Here is a 26,174-nt window from a genome sequence, read left to right on the forward strand (position 1 = left end):
CCCACCCCTCAGTAGGGAAAGGTGGGATGAGAGAGAAAAGCACAGGGGCAGACAACCTACCGAATGGGAGAAAATATCTACAAATGATATGACCGAAATGGGTTAACATCCAAAATATATAAACAGCTCATACAATTCAACATCAAGAAAACAAACAACCTGATTTTAACATGCACAGAAGACCTGAATAGACGTTTTTCCAAAGACATGTAGCTGGCCAACAGAAACATGAAAAGATGTTCAAGATTGTTAATCATGAGAGAAATGCAAATTAAAACCACAATGAGGTGTCACCTCACACCTGTCAGGATGGCTATCATCAAAAAGACCACAAATAACAAATGCTGGTGAGGTTGTAGAGAAAAGGCCCCTGTACGCTGTTAGCGGGAGTGTAAACTGGCGCAGCCACTTTGAAAAACAGCATGGCGCTTACTCAAAAGACTAAAAACAGAACCACCATATGACCCAGCAATTCCACTCCTGGGTATATACCCCCCCCCAAAAAAAAGACAAAAACACTAATTCGAAAAGATACATGCACCCCAATCTCCACAGCAGCATCATTTACAATTGCCAAGATATGGAAGCAACCTAAGTGTCCATCAACAGATGAATGGATGAAGAAGATGTGGCATATATATTTGTGTGTGTGTGTGTGTGTGTGTGTGTGTGTGTGTGTGTGTGTATAATGGAATATTACTCAGCCATAAAAAAGAATGAAATTTTGCCATTTGCAACAACGTGGATGGACTTGGAGGGTATTAGTATGCAATAAGTCAGACAGAGAGAAACAAATACTATATGGTATCACTTATATGTGGAATTTTAAAAATAAAACAAACTAGTGAATATAACGAAAAGGAAAGAGACTCACAGATATAGAGAACAAATTAGTGGTTGCTAGTGTGGAGAGGGAAGGGGAGATGGGCAAGATAGGGGTATGGGATTGAGAGCTACAATCTCCTATGTAAAATAAATAAGCTGCAAGGATATATTGTACAACTCAGAGAATACAGCCAATATTTTATAATCACTATAAATGGAATATAACCTGTAAAAACTGTGACTCACTGTATTTTTATATAGTTGTAGCTTATATAATATTGGACATCAGCCAGATCTCAATAAAAATCAAAATTAAAAAAAGGCACTGAGGGCAAGGAGTGAGCGAGGCCTCGGGGTTTTGCAGGGTTCTTCTGCACCCATCACGGGAGCAGCTGTGCCAGCATGACCCAGGCCCCGTGTGGAGCTGGCAGACGCAGCCCCACCGCTCTTTCCCTCTGCCGAGGGGCAGCATCCACCAGGATGCACAGTATGGACAGGATGGGGAGGAATCAGATTTGCCAACACAAGATGCATGCTTGAAAAGGAGCTTACAGGCTCCCCTGGTGCCGCAGTGGTTGAGAATCCGTCTGCCATTGCAGGGGACACGGATTCGAGCCCTGGTCCGGGAAGATCCCACGTGCCGCGGAGCAGCTAAGCCCGTGCGCCACAACTACTGAGCCTGCACTCTAGAGCCCGTGAGCCACAACTACTGAGCCCGTGTGCCACAACTACTGAAGCCCGGGCACCTAGAGCCCGTGCTCTGCAAGAAGAGAAGCCACCGCAATGAGAAGCCCGCGCACCACAACGAAGACCCAACACAGCCAAATATAAATAAAATAAATAAAATTTTTTTAAAAAAAAAGCTTTCTATCTGTGGGATCAGCAGACGTCTCGGCACACAATACACTCCCTCTGTACAGCGAACTCGACAACTGGCAAGGAGACTTGTTTTGAAATTAAGTGCCCTTCAGCTCTTCGCATTCACAGCCTCCCCGTTCTCCCCAGGACTGAGCGATCGTAAATCTCTCCCACCCATTTTATCATCACTACCCACTGCTGACTGTTTTTCATAATTCTTTGCACCATATTGCAGACGCAGTCTTGACTGAAGAGGGAGTGTTAATCACCTGATTTTTATTTCAGTGCTTGATTTCCAACACCTGGCATGTGTGTTGTTGATGACAATTAAAGATGCCGTCATAGTGGTTCTCACTACACCTGCCTTCTGGGTGCCCACATCACTGGTTAGAGTCCTGTGCTTCTGAACATAAAACATAATGGATGCCCTTCCTTTATTCTGAAAAAGGAATATTATTCTTCCTTCTTTATTGTGTTCTATGCATGACAGTCAGCAGGACAGAGGAGATGGGTTTAAAATCATGAGGAGAACGGCAGATATATTTCAAGGAACCAAGTATAAACAACAGTGGCTGTACCTCCCCATGCATCACATTGGCAAACATTTAAAAGTCGGCTGCCAGCAGGACTATAAATTGAGGGAACCACACTCCAGGCCAGCTGAACAACAGGAATCCAAATCTAACAGGCATAGCCCTGTACTCAGACGTTCCTTTCCTGGGAATTTGTCCCAAGCAGACCATTAGACAACTGCTCAAAAAATATATTCAAATCACATGAAACAACCTAAACACCCATGATTATGTGGTTGGTTACATAAAGGATGATAAATTGATTCAGCAGAAACTAAGGCAGCCACTAATAAGAACGACATATACCAACGTCCATCACGTAGGTTAGTGATGCTGCCAAGTGAAGACAGAAGAGGACAGCTTACACAACAGTGTCTTGTTTCTACAAAAGCGTGTGTGTGCGCGTGCGCATGTGCAGGCATGTATGCCTGTTTCCTTAGAAGAGGTGAATAGTGGCTCTTCTGGAAAGAGAAGTATGAGAATGGCCTTTTACTTCTCTTACTTCTCCATTCTTTACTGAGCTTCACCGTTAAGTACATGAGGATGTATTTCTATCTTTATGATCGGAAAAAAGAAGTTGTCATTTGGAAAAATATGCAGAGGTAACTTTCTTACTTTTGTGAACTCAAGCCACAACTGGGAGATGACATCACATTTGCTGACTGCTGTAATGGTCAACGTGGCGAGGCTACAGTACCCAGATACTAGGTCAAACGCCAATCCAGGTCGCTGTGAAGGTGTTTTTAAGATGAGATTAACATTTAGATCAGCTGACTTTGAGCACAGCAGATCAACCTCCCTCATGCGGGGGGCCTCATCCAATCAGCTGAGGGACTTAAGAGAAAAAGACCGAGGTCCCCTGAGGAAGAGGGGATTCTGCTCCAGACGGACCTTGGACAGACGTGCAACATCATCTCTGCCCTGGGTCTCCGGCCCGCTGGGCAGCCCTGTAGATTTCAGACCTGCCAACCTCCAGAGCCACACGAGCCGGTTCCTTAAAATAAATCTGTCTCTGTCTTTCTTGTTCTCTCTCCCTGTCTCTCTCTATATACATATAAACACACACACATCCTATTGATTGTGTTTCTCTGGCGTACCCAAACTAATACAACTGATTTTAATTTTTTTAATAAAGTTTGCTTTTTAGAGCAGTTTTAGGTTCACAGTAACGTTGAAAAGAAGGTACAGAAATCCCCCCTGCCTCTACACATGCATAACTTCCTCCACTACCAAATCCCCCCACCAGAATGATACATTTGCTGCAACTGATGACCCGACACTGACACGTCAGCATCACCCAACATCCATACTTTTACATTAGGGCTCACAAATGTTGCACTGAATCTATAGATGGCTTTTGGTAGTATTGGCATTTTAACAATACTAGCTCTTCCAATTGGTGAACACAGGATACCTTTCCATCTATCTGTACCTTCTTCAATTCCTTTCATCAATGTCTTCTTATACGTTTTCAGAGTAGAGATCGTTCACCTCCTTGGTTAAATTTATTCACAAGCATTCTATTATTTTTATGCTATTATAAATGGGACTGATTTCTTTACTTCTCTTTTGGAAAATTCACTGTTAGTGTGTAGAAACACTACTGATTTTTTATGTTATTTAATTCTGTGTCCTACAACTTTACTAAATTCTTTGATTAGATACAACAGAGTTTTTTTTGTTGAGTCTCTTAGGATTTTCTATATATACAATCACATCACCTGCAAATAGAGACAATTTCTTACTTTCCAATTCTGATGGCTTCATTTCTTTTTCTTGCCTGATTGCTCTAGCTAGGACTTCCAGTACTATGTTGAATAGGTGTGGTGAGAGGAGGCATCCTTGTCTTATTCCTGATCTTAAAGGAAAAGCTAATCAACCTTTCACCCTTGAGGATAATGTTAGCTGCAGGTTTAGGATATATATGACTTTTATTATGTTGAGATATGTTCCTTCTATGCCTAATTTAAAAGTTTTTATCATGAATAGATGTCAAATTTTGTCAAATGCTTTTTCCATCTCTATTGAAATGATCATATGATTCTTTCCTTTCATTCTATTAATATGTGTATCATATTTATTGATTTGTGTATGTTGAAACATCCTTGCATCCCAGGAATAAATCTCACTTGATCATGGTGAATAATCCTTTTAACGTGATGCTGAATTCAATTTGCCAGAATTTTATTGAGAATTTTTGCATGTGTATTCATCAGGGATATTGGCCTGTAGTTTTCTTTTCTAGCAGTGTCCTTTTCTGGTTTTGGTGTCACAATAATGCTGCCCTTGTCAAATGTTTGGAAGTTTTCCCTCCTCTTCGATTTGTTGGAAGTTTGAGAAGATTAGTGTTAATTCTTCTTTAATTATTTGGTAAAACTCACCAGTAAAGCCATGTGGTCCTGGGCTTTTGTTTGTTGGGAGATATTTGACTACTGATTCAATCTCCTTACTAGCAATTGGTCCATTCAGGTTTTCTATTTGTTCCTGATTCAGCTTAGGTAAACAGTATGTTTCTAAGAATTTTTCCAGTTCTTCTAGGTTGTCCAGTTTGCTGGCCTAATAGTTGCTCATATCAGCCTATTATGATCCTTTGTATTTCTGTGTTATCAGCTGTAATGTCTCCTTTTTCATTTATAATTTTGTTTGTTTGGATCCTCTCTCTTTTTCCCTGATTAGTCTAGCTATGAGTTTGTCAATTTTGTTTATCTTTCCCTGCACTGGCCCCGGGGGAGAGGAAGGTGGTCAACGTGTACCCCTTCTCTTACCTTCCACCGCGTCTGTCTTGGTCTCTGTGGTGCAGGGGGTGCTTCAGCCCGTGTTCTAGGATTCTCTCAGTGCTACCTCGTTCTTGAATAGTTGTTACTTGTTCTTCTTGTGTGGGGAGCTAAGTCAGGAATGACCCATGTCAGCATCTTGGTGACATCACCTCCAACAAATCATTTTTAAGTATAAGTATGTCCCCTGCAAATATTGGTTCCTCTATTTTTATTTGCTAAATCTGCGACTTTGCCACGGAGATCACCCAACCCAAGTCTCCTGCCTGGGATCCTCGGCTCCCAAACTGAAAAACAAGACCTAATGATCCTTTCAGAACTGCAGAAAGCCCATTCCTGTGGGTGCGCAAACCCCCATCGCCCTCGGCTAAATCCCATCGGCTGGTGTGCAGGTTGTAGCCGAAGGTGACAAAGGCTGTGACTGTGCATCAGTGGGGTCTCAGACTGGTGGGGGGACAGGGGGCGTTATAACCTGACAGATGCAGACTGGTGGGGGGACAGAGGGCGTTATAACCTGGCAGATGCAGACTGGTGGGGGGACACAGGGCATTATAACCTGGCAGATGCAGACTGGTGGGGGGACACAGGGCATTATAACCTGGCAGAGGGATGCGTGGTCAGAGGAGGGGTGGCTAGTAAAAGTGTGGAATGCGTGGAAACGGATCCTTTCTCAGAAAAAGGTCGGGGATCAAAGTCCACACAGCGATTCTCCTTAACAAGGTCTTTGCGTCACGGCTTCCTTGTTCACTTTACTGGGATCCAGGCTCGTCTTCCCAAGCCTGCTCCTGAGGGCCCACGTTCCCACGACACCCCACCCTGGACCCCCAAGCCGTTCAATGAAAGAGTGTCAAGGCCTCAGGTTAACTGTGCACCTGCACACCACCTGCCTCGGCGGAAACTAATCTCTCATCCCCTCCAGCCATCAGGCGGGGCCAGCTCAGAGCACTGCCTGCTTGGTGGATAATAAAGGTTATGGCAGCAAATTCTAGAACCAAAGGTCAAATCACTTCATTACAAGTTTTTGAAAAGCCCCCGTTTAAAGATCCACTTGCTTTCAGCGCAGCACTGCTGGTCGGCCGGGTGCCCGCTGGCCGCTGGCCCTGTGATGGGCCCAGCCCCACTCATCACCCAGGTCAGCAGGGCGGAGTCGATGTCTCCGTGAGAGGGGACACGGGCCAGGAGCCAGGAGTCTGGTGACCAGGGAAGAGCAAGAAAAGCTCGCTGGACTGAGAGCAGGGTGGACGCTGTGTGTTCCCTGTGCCTGGGGTCATCACAGGGACAGTCATCAGCACTGAGGCTCTGGAATCTTGCGTTTGGAAGGAGAACAGAGTCCAGGGGACCCGGCCCCGACATGCCTCGAGGAACACATTTTGGTGAAACACTTCTCAGTTTGACAGCTCTGCCTCTTGCATGCATTTCCTAAGTCATGTACTGAGCACTTACTGTATGCAAACCTATATGGGAAAACAATTTGATTCCCGCTCCCTGGGAGGAAGATTCTAACAGCATCTCGGCTTCTCAGAATGCAACATGGAGGCGGAGAAGTTAAGCACCAGTTGGTGAGACGGCGGTTGGACAGGGATGCAGGTGGATCTCTCCTGAGCCTCACCGGACTCACGGACATGCCAGGGTCACGTCCTCTCGCCCCAGGATGATTATCAAACCTTACCATGTTTAGTGCCAACAAAAGAGCGTGTTCACATGTTCTTTTGCAACTGTACCTTTGGTAGGCAAATGATTTTTAGCCTCTTAACCTAAAAAGACAACTTAGGGGAATGGGGCGTTACTGTTTGATGGGGACAGAGTTTCTGTTTGGGAAGATGAGAAAGTTCCGTGGATGGATGGCGGTGATGGCTGCACAGCGTTGTGAATGTGCTTAACGACACTGAAGTGGACACTTGAAAATGATTACGGTGTTAAATTCTGTTTATGTGTATTATACCACAAGAAAAAATTACATTAAATTTAAAAAATTAAAAGATGACTTACTCTGATTCCTAGATTCCAGAACTAATGAAGCGAGGTCAGCTCTAGACCCAAGTGCCTATAAAATGCCAGTAGGCATGACACCAACTGAGGAGCCAGAAATATTTGGAAACCTAGGATTTCTCAGGAAGAACAAACACATCAGCTTGAGAAATACATGACAAACCACAGAGCATAGGACCTATTCTTAAATCTAAAGGAGGACAGAGTAGAAAGGGTGCATCCCTATAATATAATATTCACTTCTATCAACTAAAATGTGGTTGATAGGCACACACCTACAGCCCAAATCTTAAACTCCCCCAGAGGATGGATTCCATAATGCTGGCAAAATTCAAAGACCCGCCATGATGTATTTTGCTGAATGTAATGACAATTGAAAAGTCAGCGTTTGTGTATGACATCTTCAGCTCATATGTTTCATCTCTTCAGTAATCACTTCTCTATCACACCTTGAGAATTAACCAGGTAAGAGAAAAGGTGAGACATATTGCATTACCCACTAGACAAATGTGTAACAGTGCAGTAGGCTGGAGCTACCGCAGGTCAGCTCTCTATTACAGAAAATACCCTAAGACTAACAACAGGAACTGTAAAAAGGGAGCATTTCCGTGAAAAATACAACAGGCCAACTAGAAAACAGAACCAGCGATTTAGCTGAGATTTGAACTGAGAGAGGATTAAAGAAAAGGAGTATCATGCGGTGGAAATGAAAAGGTCACAGTATGTGTGTGTGTAAATATATATATACATATATATGCAATTTAGGAATAAGATCCTACAACCTTGGCATGAGACTGGCTTTGGCCAATGGAACCTGGTGGAGGTGACCCAGCTAGGCTTGTGCAGTCTGGGATTCTATCAGAATCAGAGTGGCTGCTGATCCCAAAAAGATAAGACACGTGGGGCAGACCTGAGCCCATCTGCAGCTGGTACCACCCCCAGCCTCCACCAGCCCCAGCCAGCCTATCCACGGGCTGGGACCACACCCTGCAGGTGTTAGAATGAGGAATAAATGCCAGACGTTGCTTCGAGCTGGTGTGTTTCCCAACGTCATCACAATAAAGCCACACATACATGGATGCTAAGGGCTGAACTCTGTCTGCCAAGACCCATGTGTTGAAGTCCTGACCCCCTGTACTCAGAGTGTGGCTGTATTCAGAGACAGGACCTTAAAGAGGTAATTAAGGTAAAACAAGGCTGCTAGGGTGGGCCCTGATCCAATCTAACTGGGGTCCTTAGAAGAAGAGGACATGTGTTCACACAGAGACGCCAGGGATGCCACGCACACAGGAAAGACCACGTGAGGATATGGAGAAGGCAGCTGTCTACACACCAGGGAGAAAGGCCTCAGAAGGAACCAGCCCCGTGGCACCTGGCCTTCGGGCCTCCAGCCTCCAGAGCTGTGAGGAATAGATCTCTGTTGTGTGAGCCGCTCCACCTGCGGTCCTCTGACAGCCTTAGCGGACTAATGCAGGGGCTAGTGTTACCTCTGTCCTTTGTAATGTTGTCAGTTTCCTAAGCTTATCTGAGCCAATGCCTAGAAATTCCCATTTCCACCCACTGTCTGCGAGGAAGGAAAAAAGCACAGACGCTCAGATCTCGCTTTTCACTTCAGGAAAGTGAATCCACGCCCTGTGGAATTTCGTGATCCCTCATGTCTGGGGAGGGTGACGCCTCACACTCACACCCTCCCCTGAGACACTGGGTGAGTGCTGGGCCAGCACATGCCCGACCCCCCGCCAGTCCTCCCCTTTCCCCCGAGGTGCCGTCCTGCAGACAGGATTCCAGAACCCGGGACGGCACGCTGGTCCACGGGCTGATTGTCCCGGCCAGCCTCACCCGGGCAGCCAAACCGCTTATCTTAATAACATGCTAGGCTGGGGCCTCCCGGGCTGCCGCCCAGGGTCATTCCAACGTGCCCATTGTCCCCGCCGAGCCAGCAGTGCTATCGTGCTATAATCGGTGCTGCTCTAAGCACAATGGTTTTCTCATAAACTCCGCTGATGGCCTTCCTGTTATTGCTTTTCAGAGGAAAGATTTCGGGCAGCAGGAAATGCTATGAAAAAGGATACTAGGCTTAGATTGACCATAACACAATGATCAGGAGACCTGAGCTCCCTGGTTTACGCTGTACCATTAACTACACCTCCTTCCCACGGGCTACCCAGTGGACGAGCAAAGCAAGTGCTCGCTGGACATTTCAATCTCAGTGAGCAATAAACTCAGCGCTTTGCAGAAACAGATTGCACAACACCTGTGTATTGTGACTTCCACACGCATGGGATGGGAAAGAGCGTCAGCAGAGGATTTCTCCTTCTCTGGGGGGCTAGGGCATCAGAGAGAAGTAAATCCCCCCATTTAAGTCAGTGCCAGTGAGGCATCTTTAGAGGAAGGTGATAAAGTGGAATTTCACACCGTAGAGGCTGGGTTTCCGCTTGCACACCAGGATCCCCGTCTTGTAATCTGCTCCAGAAAGCTCCTGGATTGCAATGTAATATCCTACCCAGCAACGCCTCGCCGAGCATCAGAGGCCACTTCAGCTGAAGAGGGAGATGCCGCCAGTGGGGCGCCTCAAACCCAGAGACAGAGCGAGGAGCAGACGGCCGTGGGCCCTCCTCCACCCCTGACCTGCAAAGCCTGGTGGACTCCAGAGGTCAGACCTGTGGTGCCGGGACCTCAGGCACCTCGCAGCCCAGCCTGGTGCCGAGGGCGTCTCTCGTTACCTCTGGAATCTGTGGGTGCATCTACCAGGCACATGCAGGCTCCTTACTGACCAGCAGAGCAAATGTATGAGCTTCCCGTGGCTGCTGTAACAGAAGACCACAAACTAGTGGCTTAAAGCAACCCAAACTTCTCCTTCTACAGTTCCGGAGGTAAGAAGCCCTAAATTCAAGCTGCCGGCAGGGCCGGTATCTTCCGGTGGCTTCGGGGAGATTCGTGTCCTTGCCTTTCCAGCGCCGAGAAGACGCCTGCAGCCTTGGCTCCTGGGCCCTTCCCCACATCACTCTGACGCCTGCTCGACATCAGACTCTGCCCCTCCTGCCCCCTCTCCTGTAAGGACCCTTGTGATTACACTGGACCCATCCAGATAACCTAGGATAATCTCCCCATCTCAAGAGTCTTAACTTAATCACACCTGCAAAGCGCCCTTTGCCATGTAAGGTCTCATATTCACAGGTTCGGGGGATCAAGCTGAGGACACCTGTGGGGGCTTTATGACATCTACCGCAGGGGATTCTGGTTTTCTCGGTAGTTCTCCAATACAGGATGGTTCATGAACGTTCTTGCACGTATATCAAACCATAAACTTTTATTCTAAATAAATGGGCTGTGAGCTCAGAAGTAAGCCTGTCTTGGGGGCAGAGGTGTAGAGGAGGGGCAAACTATGGGAAATGTCCTCCACTGAGGCCCCCCGGTCCCGCATGATACTGGCAGGGCGCCTGAGGCTGAATGCTCACAGCCCGGCGAGGGGCGGCCAGCTCTGGAGACCCCGGGCATCGTCATGAGGCTGTGCGCCCCGGAGCCTCCTAACCTCTCTGGAAACTGAACCTCATTTTGTAGCCACAGACCTACTGCCCGTCTCGGGCTTGAGATCATCGGACACATTTCCCCGGCAAGCACCTGTCATCGCTCTCTCCGGGGGCTTCTCTGAGACTCAAGCAGCACCCCTCGACCTGACGCCTGGTCTCTGTATCTCCCCGCTCTTTCCTGGGGTGTGCCCAGCTCACAGGGGAGGCCGTGCCTTGGGTGTGGGGGTTTTGGAGGAGAGCAGGAGGCCTGCTTGCAGGGGCTGTAGCAGGCCTCTGGAGGGATGCTGTACAGACCTTGAAGACTTGTGGTCTGATGCTGGGACTTCATATAAGACCCTCAGGCAGACTCTGGGGAGGGGTCCGGAGCACCCTCCCAACCTCAGTGGCGAGTAATGTGGGGGCAGGTATATTACAAGGGCTCTATCGGCTGCAAGAGATTGAAAATCCAATTCAAACTGGCTTGAGCAAAAGAAAATGTATGGGCTCATACACTGAATAATTCAGAGGTTAATGGCTTCAGGCACAGTGGGATCCAGGAACTCAGACAATGTCATCAGGAATTCTTGTATTCTCTCCCTCAGCTCTGCTTTCAATGGTGCTGTCCAGGGCCAACCTGCACTTGCACAACCCTGAGTCTGACACCTCCTTAAATTCTGCACCCCTGAGCCCCATTGGCCTCTCGCTAGTCCCAGCTCTGGTGTTGTCTTAAGCAGAGTTTCCCCTCATGATGACAGAATGGCTGCAGTGCTCCAGCCCTCTGTACTTCCAGATTTGGTTCTATTGCAAGGACAGAGTCCCCTTCCCCAGCTCAAACAGAAGTGTCAGAATTTAGTCTTAGTGGCTGATTGCCAACCTCACCCAGGGGCCTGGGCCCAGCCACATGGGCTGGGGGCTGGGAAGGGGTCCTTTGTCCACAGACAAACTATGGAATAGACGCAGGGCAGCAAAAGCCGCAAGTGTCCCCCTCAGCCAGGCTCTCACCACAAGGCAGAGTCCAGGCTCAATCCCACTCTGACACTCAGAAGGTGGGCCTTTGGCAGTGGACGCTGGCCTCTTTCTGACCCAAACTGTAGACAGCGATTTGTACCCGGTTCCTTAAGAGTAAGGGCTATAAAAATGCCAAAGAAGCAAAGCTATAACCGCTGGACACGTGGCGAAGACCTGAGGCCCTGGTAGGAAACACACCCTCCCCACCAGCGGACACAGAGGAAACGTCCCCCAAAGATATGCCCAGGTCCTAAACCTGGTTACCTGTGAATGTGACCTTATTTGGAAATAAGGCCTTTGCAGATGTACTTAAGGTAAGTATCTCAAGATGAGATCATGCTGGATTAGGGTGGCCCTAAACCCAGTGAATGATGTCCTTAGAAGAGATGGAAGCAGACAGCACATACAGAGACACGAGGAGAAGCCACGTGAAGACACGTCTTTGGGGGACACTTCTCACCCCACCACAGTAAGCATCGTCATCGTCTTCAAAATCACCTGTCTCTCCACTTGCAGGGGCCCGAGCCTCTCCCGCAGCCCAGGTTCCCAAGCCTCACCTTGAGAAGAAAGCCCATGCCCCAGTGAGTTTCCTCTCATCCATCATCTGACTGAGAAATGAGGTCAAAACACAGGAGAGGCCCATGGAAAACCAGCTTCCGGGGGATGCTCCGCCTGGAGCTCCAGCCTAGACTGAACGGTCTCTGAAATCTGCTACTTGATGAAAATTATAAATGCTCCTTATTGTGTCTCCCCACGCAGCTCTGTCTGCCTCCAACTTTCCTCGAAATGAGCTTCATCTTTGTCACACCAGCAAGCAAATTAAGAAAACGATGTGGGTCCCAGAGGCTCTCAGATCCAATGTGATCATAGCATCCTGGTCAGCAGTGATGTCAGCTCAGATATCTCCCGCCTGGAGAGAAGGCCCAGAGAGCACCCTGCCGGTCTGCTCCACGGTGACAGTGACAAGTACGGGGGGGACAAAGCCACCCTGCCAGGCCTGCGTTATCCGATAAAATATTCCTTGTGAGATCAAAGTGAAATTTAGAACTAGAGATTCTAAAAACATTTCCTTAATGTAGCACAGATGATCTCTAAAAATACTTTATCTGAGCAAGGCGTTCGTTCTCCCCGGAAGAAAGTAACTCCAGCAAATGAATGAAGCCTTCTCTCCTGAAGCTTAGCTCCATCCATGGATGGTCCCCAACTCGTGGTTCAACTTAGGATTTTCCGACTTTATGACGGTGTGAAACTGATGTGCATACGGTAGAAACCGCGTACTTCAGGTGTTGAATTAGGATCTCTTCCCGGGCTAGGAGAGGGGGGCCGATCCTCTCTCGTGATGCTGGGCAGCGGCCGCAACTCCCGGTCAGCCCCGCGATCTCGGGGTTGAAAACCAGCGCACTTCCAACCATCCTGGACCCAGACAGCCACTGTGTTTTTCAAGTTCAGTGCAGCACCCAATAAATTACATGAGACATTCAACACTTCATTATAAAATAGGCTTTGTTTCCCCAACTGTAGGCTAATGTCCGTGCTCTGAGCACATCTGAGGGAGGCTGGGCTGAGCTGTGAAGTTCAGGAGGGGAGGTGTAGCAAATGCATTTCAGCTTATGATCTTTCCGACTCACGATGCTTTATGAGGACGTGACTCCATCATAGGTGGAGGAAGACCTGTATATCCTGACTATTCCGTCCGGAGAGCAGGAAGGAGTGCCCTCAAGGACAACCCTGTGAGACCGAGAAAAGGGCCCACAGACTCAGGTCAGAAACACTTGGGTCTCTGCGGCACCCACGGCCCAGGCTGGCCACCCGTCCTATCCGTGGAGCACCGCCCGGGCCTCCTGGCCAGGCCCCTGCATGAGCAGTGCCCTTGTTCTCTGCTTGTGCCAACAGACGTCAGCCCTGACGGCGGCGCTGCAGCTTCCGCATCTTGTCACCTGCGCGGCTGGCTCACCCTGGGGGCGTGGCGCTCCGGGCTTTGCTTGTATCCACTCTTCACAGCGACCTTGAGAGGTAACACTACTGTGGTCCTCATTCTCAGAAGAAGAAACCAAGGACAGAGAAGGGAGTGACTCTCCTGAGGTCACTGCAGGTCCCAACCAGCCGACAGGCCTCGAGAGCCCAGCCTCTCCAGGCCCCGTCAGCCCGAGGTCACACCCAGAGCCCTGCTACAGCAGAAGCCAGGGCCCTCCAACCCAGGCCCTGAACAGCCTCCAAGGACCAGTGGAGAACTCCCTGTGGCCCTCCAGGACCCCTGCTATGTCGCTCAGGAGTCAAGATGGCTCTCTACCCCGCACGGTCCTTTCCAGCCACCCATCCTGTGTCCCCACGAGGTGCCTCCACCTCAAGGTCCAGCCTCAGCCTCAGAGAAGCCACAGGGAAAAAGCAGAGTCTCGCTCAATGAGATGACTTCCTCTTCCCTCGACAGAGGCCAGGGCGGTGAGGACGGAGGCCCAAGCTTCCCCAGGAAGAGCCAGGAGGCCTCGGCCAGACTCTCCAGGACAGCGTCACCACGTCCAAGTGGGCAGTGTCTGTCAGTGTCAACACATCCAAGAGGACGGTGCAGAAAGATGGAGAGCATAGTGGGGAGAGCAGCAGGGCAGCAGATCCCCCCAGGCTGAGCGGTGGAGGAAGGAGAAGGGGAGGCCCCCAATGCTCAAGGCTGGTGGCCCAGTGCGGGGTGAGAGCGACAAGTCACCCTCCTCCCAGAGGACCAGGCGGGCCAGCACTGGGCACGTCCCCACAGCCAGGATGGACAGGCCATGGAGAACTTTCCAGAACATCCCAGATGGCACACACCCCAAGGTCCCTGCAGGACCCCGGAGACCCCAGAGATGGGAGGGGGCTGCTGATAACTGTCGATGGTGAGCATCTCCCCAATGCTGGTGAACGGGGCGTAAAGGTGGGCTTTCTGTTCTCTAGAAAAACCAAGCAACGTGACATGCATTGCTCCCCGATGTCGTGCAGCAAATGCAGAGCAAATTAAGGTGTGTAGAAATCACGTGGCGGTCTTGTTGAAAGGCAGATTCACAGCTCTGGGGTGTGATTCGGTGTTTCTAGCAAGTTCCCAGGAGATCCTGATGCTTCTGGTCCCGCAGATCACACTTTGAGTGGATATTTTCCTCACCCCACTGTCTCTCCCCTTGAAATGACAATTCAAGTCCCAGGTGCGTCCCTTCAGTAACAGCTCAGTTAGGATCTTCTGGAACCATCAGCCCTCCAGCAGCCGGGGGAGCCATTCCCCGAGACCGTGGCTATCCTCTGCCTGGTCAACACCCACATTCTCTCCACAGCACCCTCTGTCCTGTGTCTCTGCTTCCTGCAATTTGAGGAAAACTGAGACTCCATGTCCACAGGGAGTGTCATAAGCTACCAAAGAGAAGAGAAGAAACAAAGAAGGCCGTGATCGAGCCCGAAAGGATTGTGACGAGCTTGCCAGGGAGGAGACCCGATGAGCTGGGACACAGTGAGATCAACGACATCGTCAGGCTGCCAGCTTCTCCCCTGACCAGCCATGGGGCTGCTGGTTCATGTTCACCTCCAAGAACTGACCTGACTGTTCCAGAGAGTCTCCAGGTCAATTCAAACAGCATCTGATATGAGACCTTCAAATGTTTTTTCCTGTCTCTCTTCTACCCTAGTTCTCTAACTGACTGGGAATTAACTGCATGATAAATCCATAACCCTGACTCGTGGCAAGTTGATTAGGTGAGCAGAGGTAGAGATTATAAAAAGGCAAACCCAACCCAATGAGAGATTTAACTATTCCTGAGGATATACAGGCTTAGATCAATGAAGAAAGTTAGGGAATCTAATTTGGGTCTTGGGCTGGAAAACCCTTCCATCTGGGTGATCTGCCCAGGGGCCCCCTGGTCCTGGCTGCAGCTCTGAGCATAGCTGTGGGCCTTTCTTACTACCAGAAAGAATGAAGAGAAGGGCAGCCCCTCTGCAAACAAGGGCTATTACTGCAAAGAGAGAGCGATGGGTGAAAACGGAATCTAAGATATGTTGTCAGCACTTATCACAAGCTTTGAAAGTGTTTATGCCCCTTAACCCAGAATTTCTTTGGAAATTATTCAAAATAGAAAAAACACTCTAGATTAAACACAGAAGCTGGAATAAATGCATTTATAGCTGCTACCTAGAAAAAAACTCACTAAAATAAGAGCAAAAGGATAAAAATAACATCGGTTCATATGGACAGAATCTAAGTATGTAAGTAAGTCAACAGCAAAAAAATTTTGGAAAATACAAAGCAAATGGATCATTCCACTTCTGGTTATAGATAAACTGCTCCTATTGGACTAACCCTCCCACACATACAAACTAAAAGTTTTAGACATATTTTTTTAAGTCTGAAGGCCCTGGAGAGTGATCAGAAGCAGGCGGACACTGGAGGGAGTAGATATTTGGAAAAAGGGAACAGCATGGGGTGAATTTCCCATTCTTATGACTTTTAGTCTAAGAGCAGGTCCAAATCTGAGACATTCAGGGCAGCTAAACTTCAATAGCAAATCCTCAGTCTTTCTGGCTTAAAGGAAGGAGTTTGGAGCAACCATGACCACTGGAGAATAAATGGGAAATACTGGTGGGGAGACAGCCAGGACAGGAGAAGGAATTCCGTGTATAAACTCAACCCAAATCTCTGGCTGACCACTGAACAACACAGACGCAGGGTGGGCTCCAAGCTGCCCTGCTAAGACTGAAAGAACTGAACTTGGATATGAGCTATTCACACCACAAGAGAGAGAATATTTGAAGTTTGAGTTCAGTCACATACACTGCCTGATTAACAAAGAAAATAAGTAATCTTTGGAGACACAGAACAAAATACAGAGTCTCTATGACATACCACTCACAAAGTTACGACATAATCCAAAAGTACAAGATATAAGAAGCAACAGGAAAACAGAATAATCATAAATATGCACGTACCAATAGAATTTCAAACTCCATGAAGGAAAAATTGATAGAATTAAAAGGACACATAATTCCGCAAACACTGTTAAAGATTTTAAATTTCCTTCCCTCATAAATTAATAGAACGAATAGATTAAAAATGAGTAAACTATAGATTTGCCCTTTACTACAACCAAAAACTGCATAATACACATTCTTTGCAAGCCCACCTAGCATGTTCACCAAGACACACTATACAGGCCAATAGAATAAGACTTATTAAATGTAAAGGGGTTAAAATCATATCTGTGTTCTCTGACCAAAGTGCAATTAAATTAGAAATTAATAATCATATTTCAAAAAACTGTTAGTGTGTGAAAATTAGACATACTTCTAAATAATCCATATCTCATAAAAAAATGAGGGAAATTTAGAAAATATTCACAGTGAATGATAATGAAAATACAAATCATATGAGTTTTGGAATGTGCTGAGATTTATAACTTCAGATATTTATATTAGGAAAAAACAGTTGAAAAATTAATGAATGAATGTACAACCCAAGAACCTAGTAAAAGAAGAGCAAAGTAAACCCAAATTAAACAGAAGAAAGGAAGTAATAAAATCAGTGAAATAGAAAACAAACAAGAGCAATAAAATCTACAAACCCCCTATAGCTGTACTGGTTAAAAAAAGAGAAAAAGGACAAATTATCAATTTCAGGAATGAAGGGTGGACTGTTGCTATAGAACCTACAGATTTTGAAAGGAAAATAAAGGAGTATTTGAAGAAGTTTATGCCAACAAATTTGGTGACTTAGATGAAATGGACAAATTTTGTGAAAAATACGCAGCTTACCAAATCTGACACAGATGCAACACACAATCTGAATGGCCCCGTATATGTTAAAGAAGAAAATAACACCACTCTTGTACAAACTCTTTCAGAAAATAGAAGAGGAACATTTGCCAATCCATTATATGAGGCCAGCATAATTCTAATACAATAACCTGAAAAGTATACTACAATAAAAGAAAATCACAGAAAAGGATACCTCATGAAACATGCAAATTTCCTTAACAAAATATTAGCAGATATAAGGTGGATAATATCACATGACCATGTGAGAATTAACCCAAGAATACAAGGTTGGTTTAACATTAGAAAAGCAATAAATATAAGCCACATTATTAACAGAATAAAAGAAAAGCATATGATTATTTCAATAGATGTGAAAAAAGCATTTGCTCATTTAACAAAACTCAACAATCATTCATGATTTTTAAAACCTCAGCAAACTAGGATTAGAAAGGAACATGTTCAATCTGCTAAAGGAACCTTAAAAAAAAAAAAACAGCTAAAGTTATACTGAATGTTAAAAGACTGAATACTTCCCCCCCCCAATGCAGGGAATAATGCAATGACATCTACTCTCAGTACACATACTCAGTTATTACACTAGAAGTCCTAACCATTGTAATCAGACAAGAAAGAGCAAATAAACAGCACAGGGATTAGAAAAGGAGAAGTAAAACTATCTATTTGCATATAACCCCATTGCCTACAGAGAAAATCCTAAGGAATTTATGAAACTATTAGAACTAATAAATGAATTGACAAGGTCCCAGAACACATGTTTAAAATACAACAATAGGCTGTAAATTTATATCCCAGCAAAAAACAATTGGAAAATGAAATTTTTAAAATTCCTTTTGCAATAGCATGAAAAAACAAAATACTCAGCAATAAATTCACTAAGTATATGCAATATCTGTTCACTAAAAAACCACAAAATATTACAAAGAGACATTAAATAAGACCTAAATAAATGAAGACACATCCCATGTTCATGGCTTTGAAGACTCAATATTGTTAAGAATGTCAACTGCCCCAAAATTTCTCTATAAATTTAACATAATCTCAATCAAAGGCACAGCTGGCTTCTATGTCGAAATTCACAAGCTGGTTCTAAAATTTGTATGGAAATGCAAAGTACCTTAAAATGCCAAAACAATGTTAGAAAAGAAGAATAATGTTGGCAGACTTACTACCTGACTTCAATACTTACTACAAAGCTAGAGTAATCAAGGCAGTGTGACACTGGTATAAAATAACAACAAATACATCAATGAAGCAGGATAGAGAGAGCAAAAGGAGATGCAGCAAAGGCACAGAAGTGATCTAATATGAAAAGGAACATCTTTACAGCAAATGGTGTTGGAACAACCAGGTCCTTAAAAATAAAGTCCTCGACCCTTACCACACGCTGTACACAAAATTTAATTCAAAATGTATCACAAGCCTAAACATTAACGCTTAAAGAATATAGCTGCTAGAAGAAAACATAGGAGAATACCTTTGAGACTCAGGGGTCTGTCTGTCAAGCCAAACAGCCGTCATGCAGAGCACCATCCTCTTCTGAAAACTCCTGCACCCAGGCTTCAAACGCAGAGCTCCATCAGAAGGATTCTGAGTGCCCCCAAAATCCTGCCTGGCTTCAGCCCCAATGACCTAGAACGGACACAGTGAGCAATAGCACTTTCATTCTGATTCCAGGAAGATAATTCTTAATAACTCTATCAATCCTGCTCAAAAGGGCTTGCATTTTAGGGCAGCACTCACTGAAAAAAAGGATGATGTCCAAAACTGCCAGCCTGACACTAATGTCATCTTTAAAAGAAACTGACACCACAGAAAGCCCGCCAGGGAGATGCTGAACCTTTAGGCATCTGGGAGCAGTGACCAGACAAGGTGCTTGGCACAGAACTGCGGAGCAGCAGGCCATTCTGTCCACCACGGCCAGCGGGTGCCCACTCCTGGCTGCTCTCCGACCACTGGGGACACACCTCCGACCTCTCCCCTAGGGAGGAGGGTCCTCTCCAAGGCCCAGTGCACCCTTCTATCAGCCCTGGTCCCAGTGACTCCCACCTGAGACATCTGGGGAAGAAAAGGGTCATGATGGGGCGGCTGGGAGAGTGGACTGTGCAAAGCAGAGTCTTCCACACCCAAAAGGGCAGAGATGGGGCCAGCGGTCCCCACACAGACAGCACTGCATTCACCACGGACAGGAAACGTCCTCAGTTACACGAGCCAGTAAATCCCCTTTTCCACCCAGGGCTCTTTGGGCAATTACAGTGGCAAGTCACTATGCTGTAAATGACCCTAAATATTCAGAAGTTTCAAAAATGAAAAGGCACTGATTTTAGGGCAAAAAAAGAAGAGGGAGCTAGAAAGATGGATTTGAAGGAATACTGAGATTCAGGCGACATGGTAGGGACAAGGAGAGGACTGACCCCCTCCCTGCTGTCCCCACACCCACCCGCCCCCCTCGGACCAACTCCAGCTTCCAGTGGCGGAGCCCAGGCAGCCCCTTCCTCTGGTCACGGTGGCCAGATAAGGGGTCAGCACAGGACACGGGACAGGCTGACCATGGCCAAGGAAACCCGATTCCGTGGTCTTTCCTGGGAGTCGGGAACAAAAGGGGGGAAGCGTCCAGAGCCTATGTCCTTCCTGCCCAAGGAGGGGCTGGGAAAGGAGGCCAGGCCAGGAGCAGGGCCGCGAGGGGGTTCGCCACAGCCCGGTCTCTGAGGGCCGCCCCGCATCTTCACGGCTCAGGCTGGTCTGAGTCAGCTCATCGGCCAGTCACCTTGAACAGCGTCCACACCGAGGCCAAGAAGCCCCCCGCTCACTGTGCGCTGGCCACCCGCCCCATCCCGAGCTTCCACGCTCGTCTCTCCCGGTGGTGGTTCCGACACAGGACTTTCGAGTTGGAAACTGAACTTCGGTTCAGCCGGGCCCCGGCTTGCCCGTCACGTGACCCTGCAGATGCCTGACTGACCTGCGAATCGCCCGCCTTCCGGGCTCCCGAATTAGCTCAGCCAGTTTCCTCTCTACACCAAGGGCCAGGAAAACAGCACATTTCGGCCTCCGTCTGTGGGTGGTAGGCGCAGCCCGGGCCCCAGAGCTTTCTGATGTCCCCGCCACGGAGCCCCGCTCTGTCGGCCTGGCTCAGACCGACAGCCAGAGGCCTCGCGCTTCCATCCTGTGGAGGAGACCGACGCGGGCCGGGCGTCCAGGAGCCGCCGCGCTGTGCAGAGGTGGGCGAGCTCGGGCCTGGGCCGCGCCGCGAGGGAGGACGAGGGCCTCCGCCCGTCCCCGCAGTCTCTGCGGGCGAAAGCCAGCGCCGTGACAGCAACAGCATCCTTCCCTAGAGCGCCGGGAGAGCCACCCGCGGACACAGCCACGCAGCGGGTTCTGGCCCAAACCCTGCTCTCCCTTCGGGGCCAGCAGAAGGGCCGAGGCGCCATCTCGTCTCCTTCCGGCGCCCACCTGGGTGCCCCGAGAGCAGGTGCTGGGTGGGCGGCCCTGCCGGAGCCCCTGCTTCACTCACGCTGCTGACCGTCCCCGGCTGACAGATGGCGGGGTCGCCGGTCAGACCTGGCCCGTCCCTCTCACAGCCAGAGCTGCTGTCGGTCAGGCAGCCCCAGGCCCCGGGCCGGACCCTGATGGCACACTGGCCTCGGAGGCCCGGCCTTCAGAAGAGCTGCCCAGTTTCCTGTTTCGTCATCGCTTCGAATCCAGCCACGCCCCCTGCTGGCAGCGCTGCAGGAGCCCTGGCGACAGGCTGGGGAGGGAGCCCGCCCACCGGGGCAGAGCAGGCAGGCGGGGTGCGCAGCCCGCTTCCGCCCGGGGCCCTGGGATGCAGCTGCAGCAGCAGAGGGCAGGCAGTGCATCCGCCGGGATACTGACTGCTTTTAAGGGGTTTTAGTTCAGCCTCTTTGTCTTCCCAGCGCTTCATGTGCTAAGCTGCCACGCCGTCCTGGCGTTGAGGTGCGTTCCTTTACCACGAGGTTAACCTGGGAGAGTCTCAGTGTAAATCAGATTGCCTTTCAAGGCAATCCAGTTCCCCCACTGCCTGGAGCCGCCCCCCTTGGCAGCCACCCTCACCCCTCCGCTGGGTGTCCCTGCATCACTTCCCCGGGCAGCTGGGGGAGCACGTCTAAACCTATACTTAAGCACAGCTCCCCACTGTCTGAAACCCTTACAGGCGGCTGTCTGTTTCATGGCTTTCTGGGTCCACCTACTCCCATCACCCCCGCCCCGCCCTGGCTCCCGGCCTTCCTGGCCACTCCAGGCCTTCCCACCCGCTGCCCCCTCTGCCAGAATACCCCGTCTCCCCTGGGAACCCTGCTCATCCTCCAGTGACCAGCTGCCCCCGCGACTTCTTCCAGGGCTCCCGGGCCCCTCGCCACCACACCCCCAGCTCGCGCCGCACTTGTGATGAAGTGATTAACCGTGTGCTGGTTGAATATGGTCTCCCCTTCCAGGAGGTGGTATCCCTGTGACTTTAGTGACCCTCTCGCTCTCCACTGCATGTCCTGCTCCAGAGGTATCGTTCCATCCACGAACAAGGGAAAGGATGAACGGGACACAGAACAGGATCCCACGTGGAACCGCACGATTCAAGCACTTGACTGAACCAATGATTTCATTAAAATCCCCTGAAATATCCCTTCTCACAAGTGTGTCAACACGTTGGTACAGACACGCGACACGTACGCAATATGTAGGAAATAACAGGGTCACCGCCTACATACCGTTCCACACGTGCTTCCTTCCCTGAAGGTGCGTCCTGGTCATGGCGCATCCTCGCTGAGCTCATCCCCTCCTCAGGCGCTCCCTGTCCTAAGCACTCTGCTTCTACTGACTCGTGTAATCCTCACAGGGACCCTAGGAGGCGAGCTGTCTGATGACTGCATTTTACAGGTGAGGAACGTGGCAATACCCCCCCCCTCAGCTGCACGTAGCAGGTGACAGAGCTCAGACGTGAATGAAGGGCTCCTGCACCATATCCAGAACTCTGAGCCACCAGCCCCACTGCAGGAGAGGGGGAGAGGGGGAGAGGGGGAGAGAGAGAGAGAGAGAGGGAGAGGGAGAGGGAGAGGGAGAGACAGAGGGAGAGGGAGATGGAGATGAAGAGACAGAGAGAGAGACAGAGAGAGAGAGGGTCCTTCAGACCCAGGCCCACCCCCCGGAGGGTCATGGAGCTGTTCTTCGCATGCACGTGTACTAACTGACATAACCACCCTCCAACTGGGGACACTGCAAATGAGTAGCTCTGCAGACAGTGATGTGCATTTTCTAAACATTTCCTGAGGATAAACTCCTAGAAACGGGCCTGTTGCATTCAAAATCCCCCTTAAGTGCAAAGAAATCCAGAGCTTCCCAGAGCTGCACGGAGGCTCCTTCCTCTCTGCCCCCAGCCAGCTCAGGGGGATCAGAGCTGAAGGCGGCTGGAACCATGCACGCATCCGGCAGTTTGGCAGACCAGGGAGGCAGGTACGGCACCCCCCCCCCAAAGTGTGACCAGGGCTCTGCGCCGCGTCTCAGGGCCCATGCAGGAGCGCCAGTCCCAGGGTGCATCCCAGTGCTCACACGCTGGCTGGAGGGGGTCAACGACTGGCCCAACCGGGTTGGGGGTTTGCCCGCCACGGAGCGGAGAGTTACTATAAGAGAAAGCAGCCCCATCTGGGTCACGAAGTCAGGACCAACACAGAAACATGTCCCCAGGAGGAGACAGGCTGACCCCTAACCTGTCTTCAAGCCTCAGTAAACAGTTTACAGTTAACTCATTCTTGCCATTTAAGGCAAGTGTTAGTTTAATATCTATAAAAGGAATTTTATCTCAATTTCCAAACCCATATTTCAAGTTCTAATCCGGATGCTCTTCAGCTGTCTTTGTTTCTCTGTTCCAATATATCGAAGGTATAACGTGCTGTCCTGCATTCAGGTATTTGTTACTTTCAAGTTTGGAGAAGGTCTACTTTAAAAATGAAATAGGTCTATTAAATATGGACTGGAAATTAAAAGCCTTTTTTTTTTTTTTTTTTTCCCCCTGCTGTACGCAGGCCTCTCACTGCTGTGGCCTCTCCCATTGCGGAGCACAGGCTCCGGACGCACAGACTCAGCGGCCATGGCTCACGGGCCCAGCCGCTCCGCGGCATGTGGGATCTTCCCAGACCGGGGCATGAACCCGTGTCCCCTGCATCGGCAGGCGGACTCTCAACTACTGCGCCACCAGGGAAGCCCCTAAAAGCCTTCTTATAAACTGGAGGAGAGTCCTTGAGCAGAGGGAAGGGTTGCACCAGAAACCCCAATTAAGGTTAGTTCCCCCCAAAGGCTAAGTTCTACTCCGGAGTGGTTACAGAAAAAGGAAAGCCGCAGGGTAGCCTGTAACACCCAAAGGAAGAGTTTGCTTCGATTATAAAACACAAAAGAGGGTTGAACCGTGGCCCCCAGAAGAAGTGCCCACGTCCTAAACCCAGGAACCTGGGCCTGTGACCTTATTTAGAAAAAGGATCTTGGCAGAAAAAAGTAATTAACGATCTCAAGACGAGATCATTCTGGATTTACGGTGGCCCTAAACCCAGTGACAATTGCGCTCATAAGAGACAAAGAGAAGACCCAGACACAGACCCAGAGGGAAGAAGGCCACATGAATACAGACAGCAGAGGCTACAAAGATGCGCCTACGAGCCAGGAAACGCGGAGGATCCTCCCTTAGAGCCCCTGCAGCGAGCACAGCACACCAACACCTTGATTTTGGACTTCCAGCCTCCAGAATTGTAAGAGAATACATTTCTGTTGCTTTAAGCCACCCAGTATGTAGTAATCAGTTACAGCAGCCCCAGGAAACAAACCCAGGAGGTAGGGCTCTGAGATCTAATTTCTGGGAAAATGCTGCAAAGAAATGCCTTTAAATGATTATCCCAGTAATGATTCCCTTTGGGAATCTGGAAAATCCTATACACATGGATTTTGTTATTGACTAAAAGATGGAGTTGTGTGGCTCAGTGACTGACCTCTTTCTTCAGGAGCTGCCCGAGTTACAAATGAGGAGCTATTGAATTGAAAGTCCCAGGATTTAGAGAAAAAAGGCATGTTCGGTAAAATCCTTTTCCTACAATGAAAGGAGAGAAGACCTTGAGGGCTCAAAGGACAGAAAGTTTTGATTTGGGTAAAAACAGCTGGGCCTGGGGTCCCAGGAGCGGGAGGAATCTGCCTTTGAGATGCTTCTCACCTACTCATCACCTAGAGATCACTTGAAAACGTGAAGCCTCCTTCCGGAAGGGCAAGGAAGGGCAGGGAGTATTTTTCTCTGTGCAAAAAGGAACGTGTTTTTGTTTTCAGGAAAGAGGAGATGGTGACAGCACACAAAATCCACATGTCGTCCACAGCCACGACGAGTGAAGGTTGACCACAGCCAACCCTGTGGTCCATCAAGGCGCCAGGGTCACCGAGGGGTATCAGACCTCACGCTGGAAAAACCCTTCCCAGGGGTCTGAACTTGCACCGCGACTGGCTGGTGTATCTACAAAGACCAACGATTCCCTCGAATCCCTCCTTCAAGGGAATGAGAAACAGAATGCAAAGTAGTTGAACGTGAGCTCCCAAAGGCTCAAGTCCACTAACATCTCTTTATAAAATTCAAGTTTGATTGAACTCAAGTGATCTAAAAATAACCCTACTTCCCCCATGAAAACATGCAGCCTTCAAACGATGGTCTAAATCATCCATAAAGTAAATGCAAAGAAACAGATGAGCCCAAACCACTCTCGAGCTTAGCTTCCGAGTAAGGAGTCAAAGTAAAAGTAATTAAAATCGATATGATTCTTGGGGGTTAGTAATGGCCCCACCTTCTGTGATTAGTAGGGAGAATATTTCTGGGCCTTTTGGTTGAAAGACCACTGGCATCATGCAAACCCAGCAGCCTCTTCTAAGAATACGAAAGGATTCCTCCCTGGTTTGTTCACAGGCAGGGCCTCTTTTCATCCAAGCAAAATCAGTTCTCATCAAAAGGGCTCCTGCTCCCATGGGTCCGGGGTAATGATGCTGTATTGGCAGCACTCACTCACCATATTATACATTTTCAAAAAACTATTGATTCCACTACATTTGCATTTAAAAGTTCAACACACCCTTGCAGACCCGTGTGGAGAGTCTATTTCCTGGAACTCTGATTTTTTGAGTTCAATGCTTTCTCCAGAGGTTTTGTAAGCGGTGGGGTTTTTTCTTTCCTCTACAGGGTGGAGAAGGCTTCTTTTTTGCCATCTACAAAAGACAAGCTCTTCTGTATTTCCAAGCCCTTGAAAAAAGTCAAGTTTCTTGTGAAAACTCAATGTGGTCCCCAAAAGCCTACTCTGAAAGAAAAAAGTCACATATGAGGTGTAATTCTAGTCAACATGACTGGTGTTTCACTAAACGAGTCAAGTTTATACATCCAAATATGCACAGTTTCCTAAAAACAGATTGATTTTTATTCCATTATTGGGAAAACCTCTTTACCAGCTTCTTTCCAGAAGGTATAACAAATTATTTTGAACTGGTAGGAAATCTTCAAATTTGGGGGATGAATCGGAAGTTGGGGAGCAGTCTTTGGTGGCGGGAGTAATAAACTAGGAGAGTGAGTGAAAAGACAGAACATGTTTCGGGCCCACGTAAAAGTGGTCTGCCCTGGCAGGTTGTAACCAAAAGAGCACGTGGTGTCACAGCTTTAGAGGGAGAAGGGGGTCTTGACATTGAATCTCCACCCTGATAGGAGATGATCAAGGTCCCCTCACGCTGAGCCCTGGGAGGACACTCAGCCTTTCCCATCTCTTCCACGATGAAGAAGGGCCACCCAAGAGACTGCACGCAGGCACGGCCCGGGACTCCAGGACACGTCCCCGAGGTGGGTGGTT

At 48.6% G+C, this 26,174-nt stretch overlaps 1 long non-coding RNA gene across 2 annotated transcripts in view; it reads right to left on the reverse strand.

The window, feature by feature from the left end:
• Nucleotides 1-26,174, reverse strand: part of LOC132439246 (uncharacterized) — a 422,400-nt gene that overhangs the window by 317,721 nt on the left and 78,505 nt on the right. For both annotated transcript variants that reach the window (XR_009522331.1, XR_009522330.1), the window contains one exon: nt 18,791-18,945. This is a non-coding gene — a long non-coding RNA (uncharacterized lncRNA). The remainder of the gene's footprint in view (nt 1-18,790; nt 18,946-26,174) is intronic.

Source organism: Delphinus delphis, chromosome 16 (assembly GCF_949987515.2).
Source record: "Delphinus delphis chromosome 16, mDelDel1.2, whole genome shotgun sequence".
NCBI lineage: Eukaryota > Metazoa > Chordata > Mammalia > Artiodactyla > Delphinidae > Delphinus > Delphinus delphis.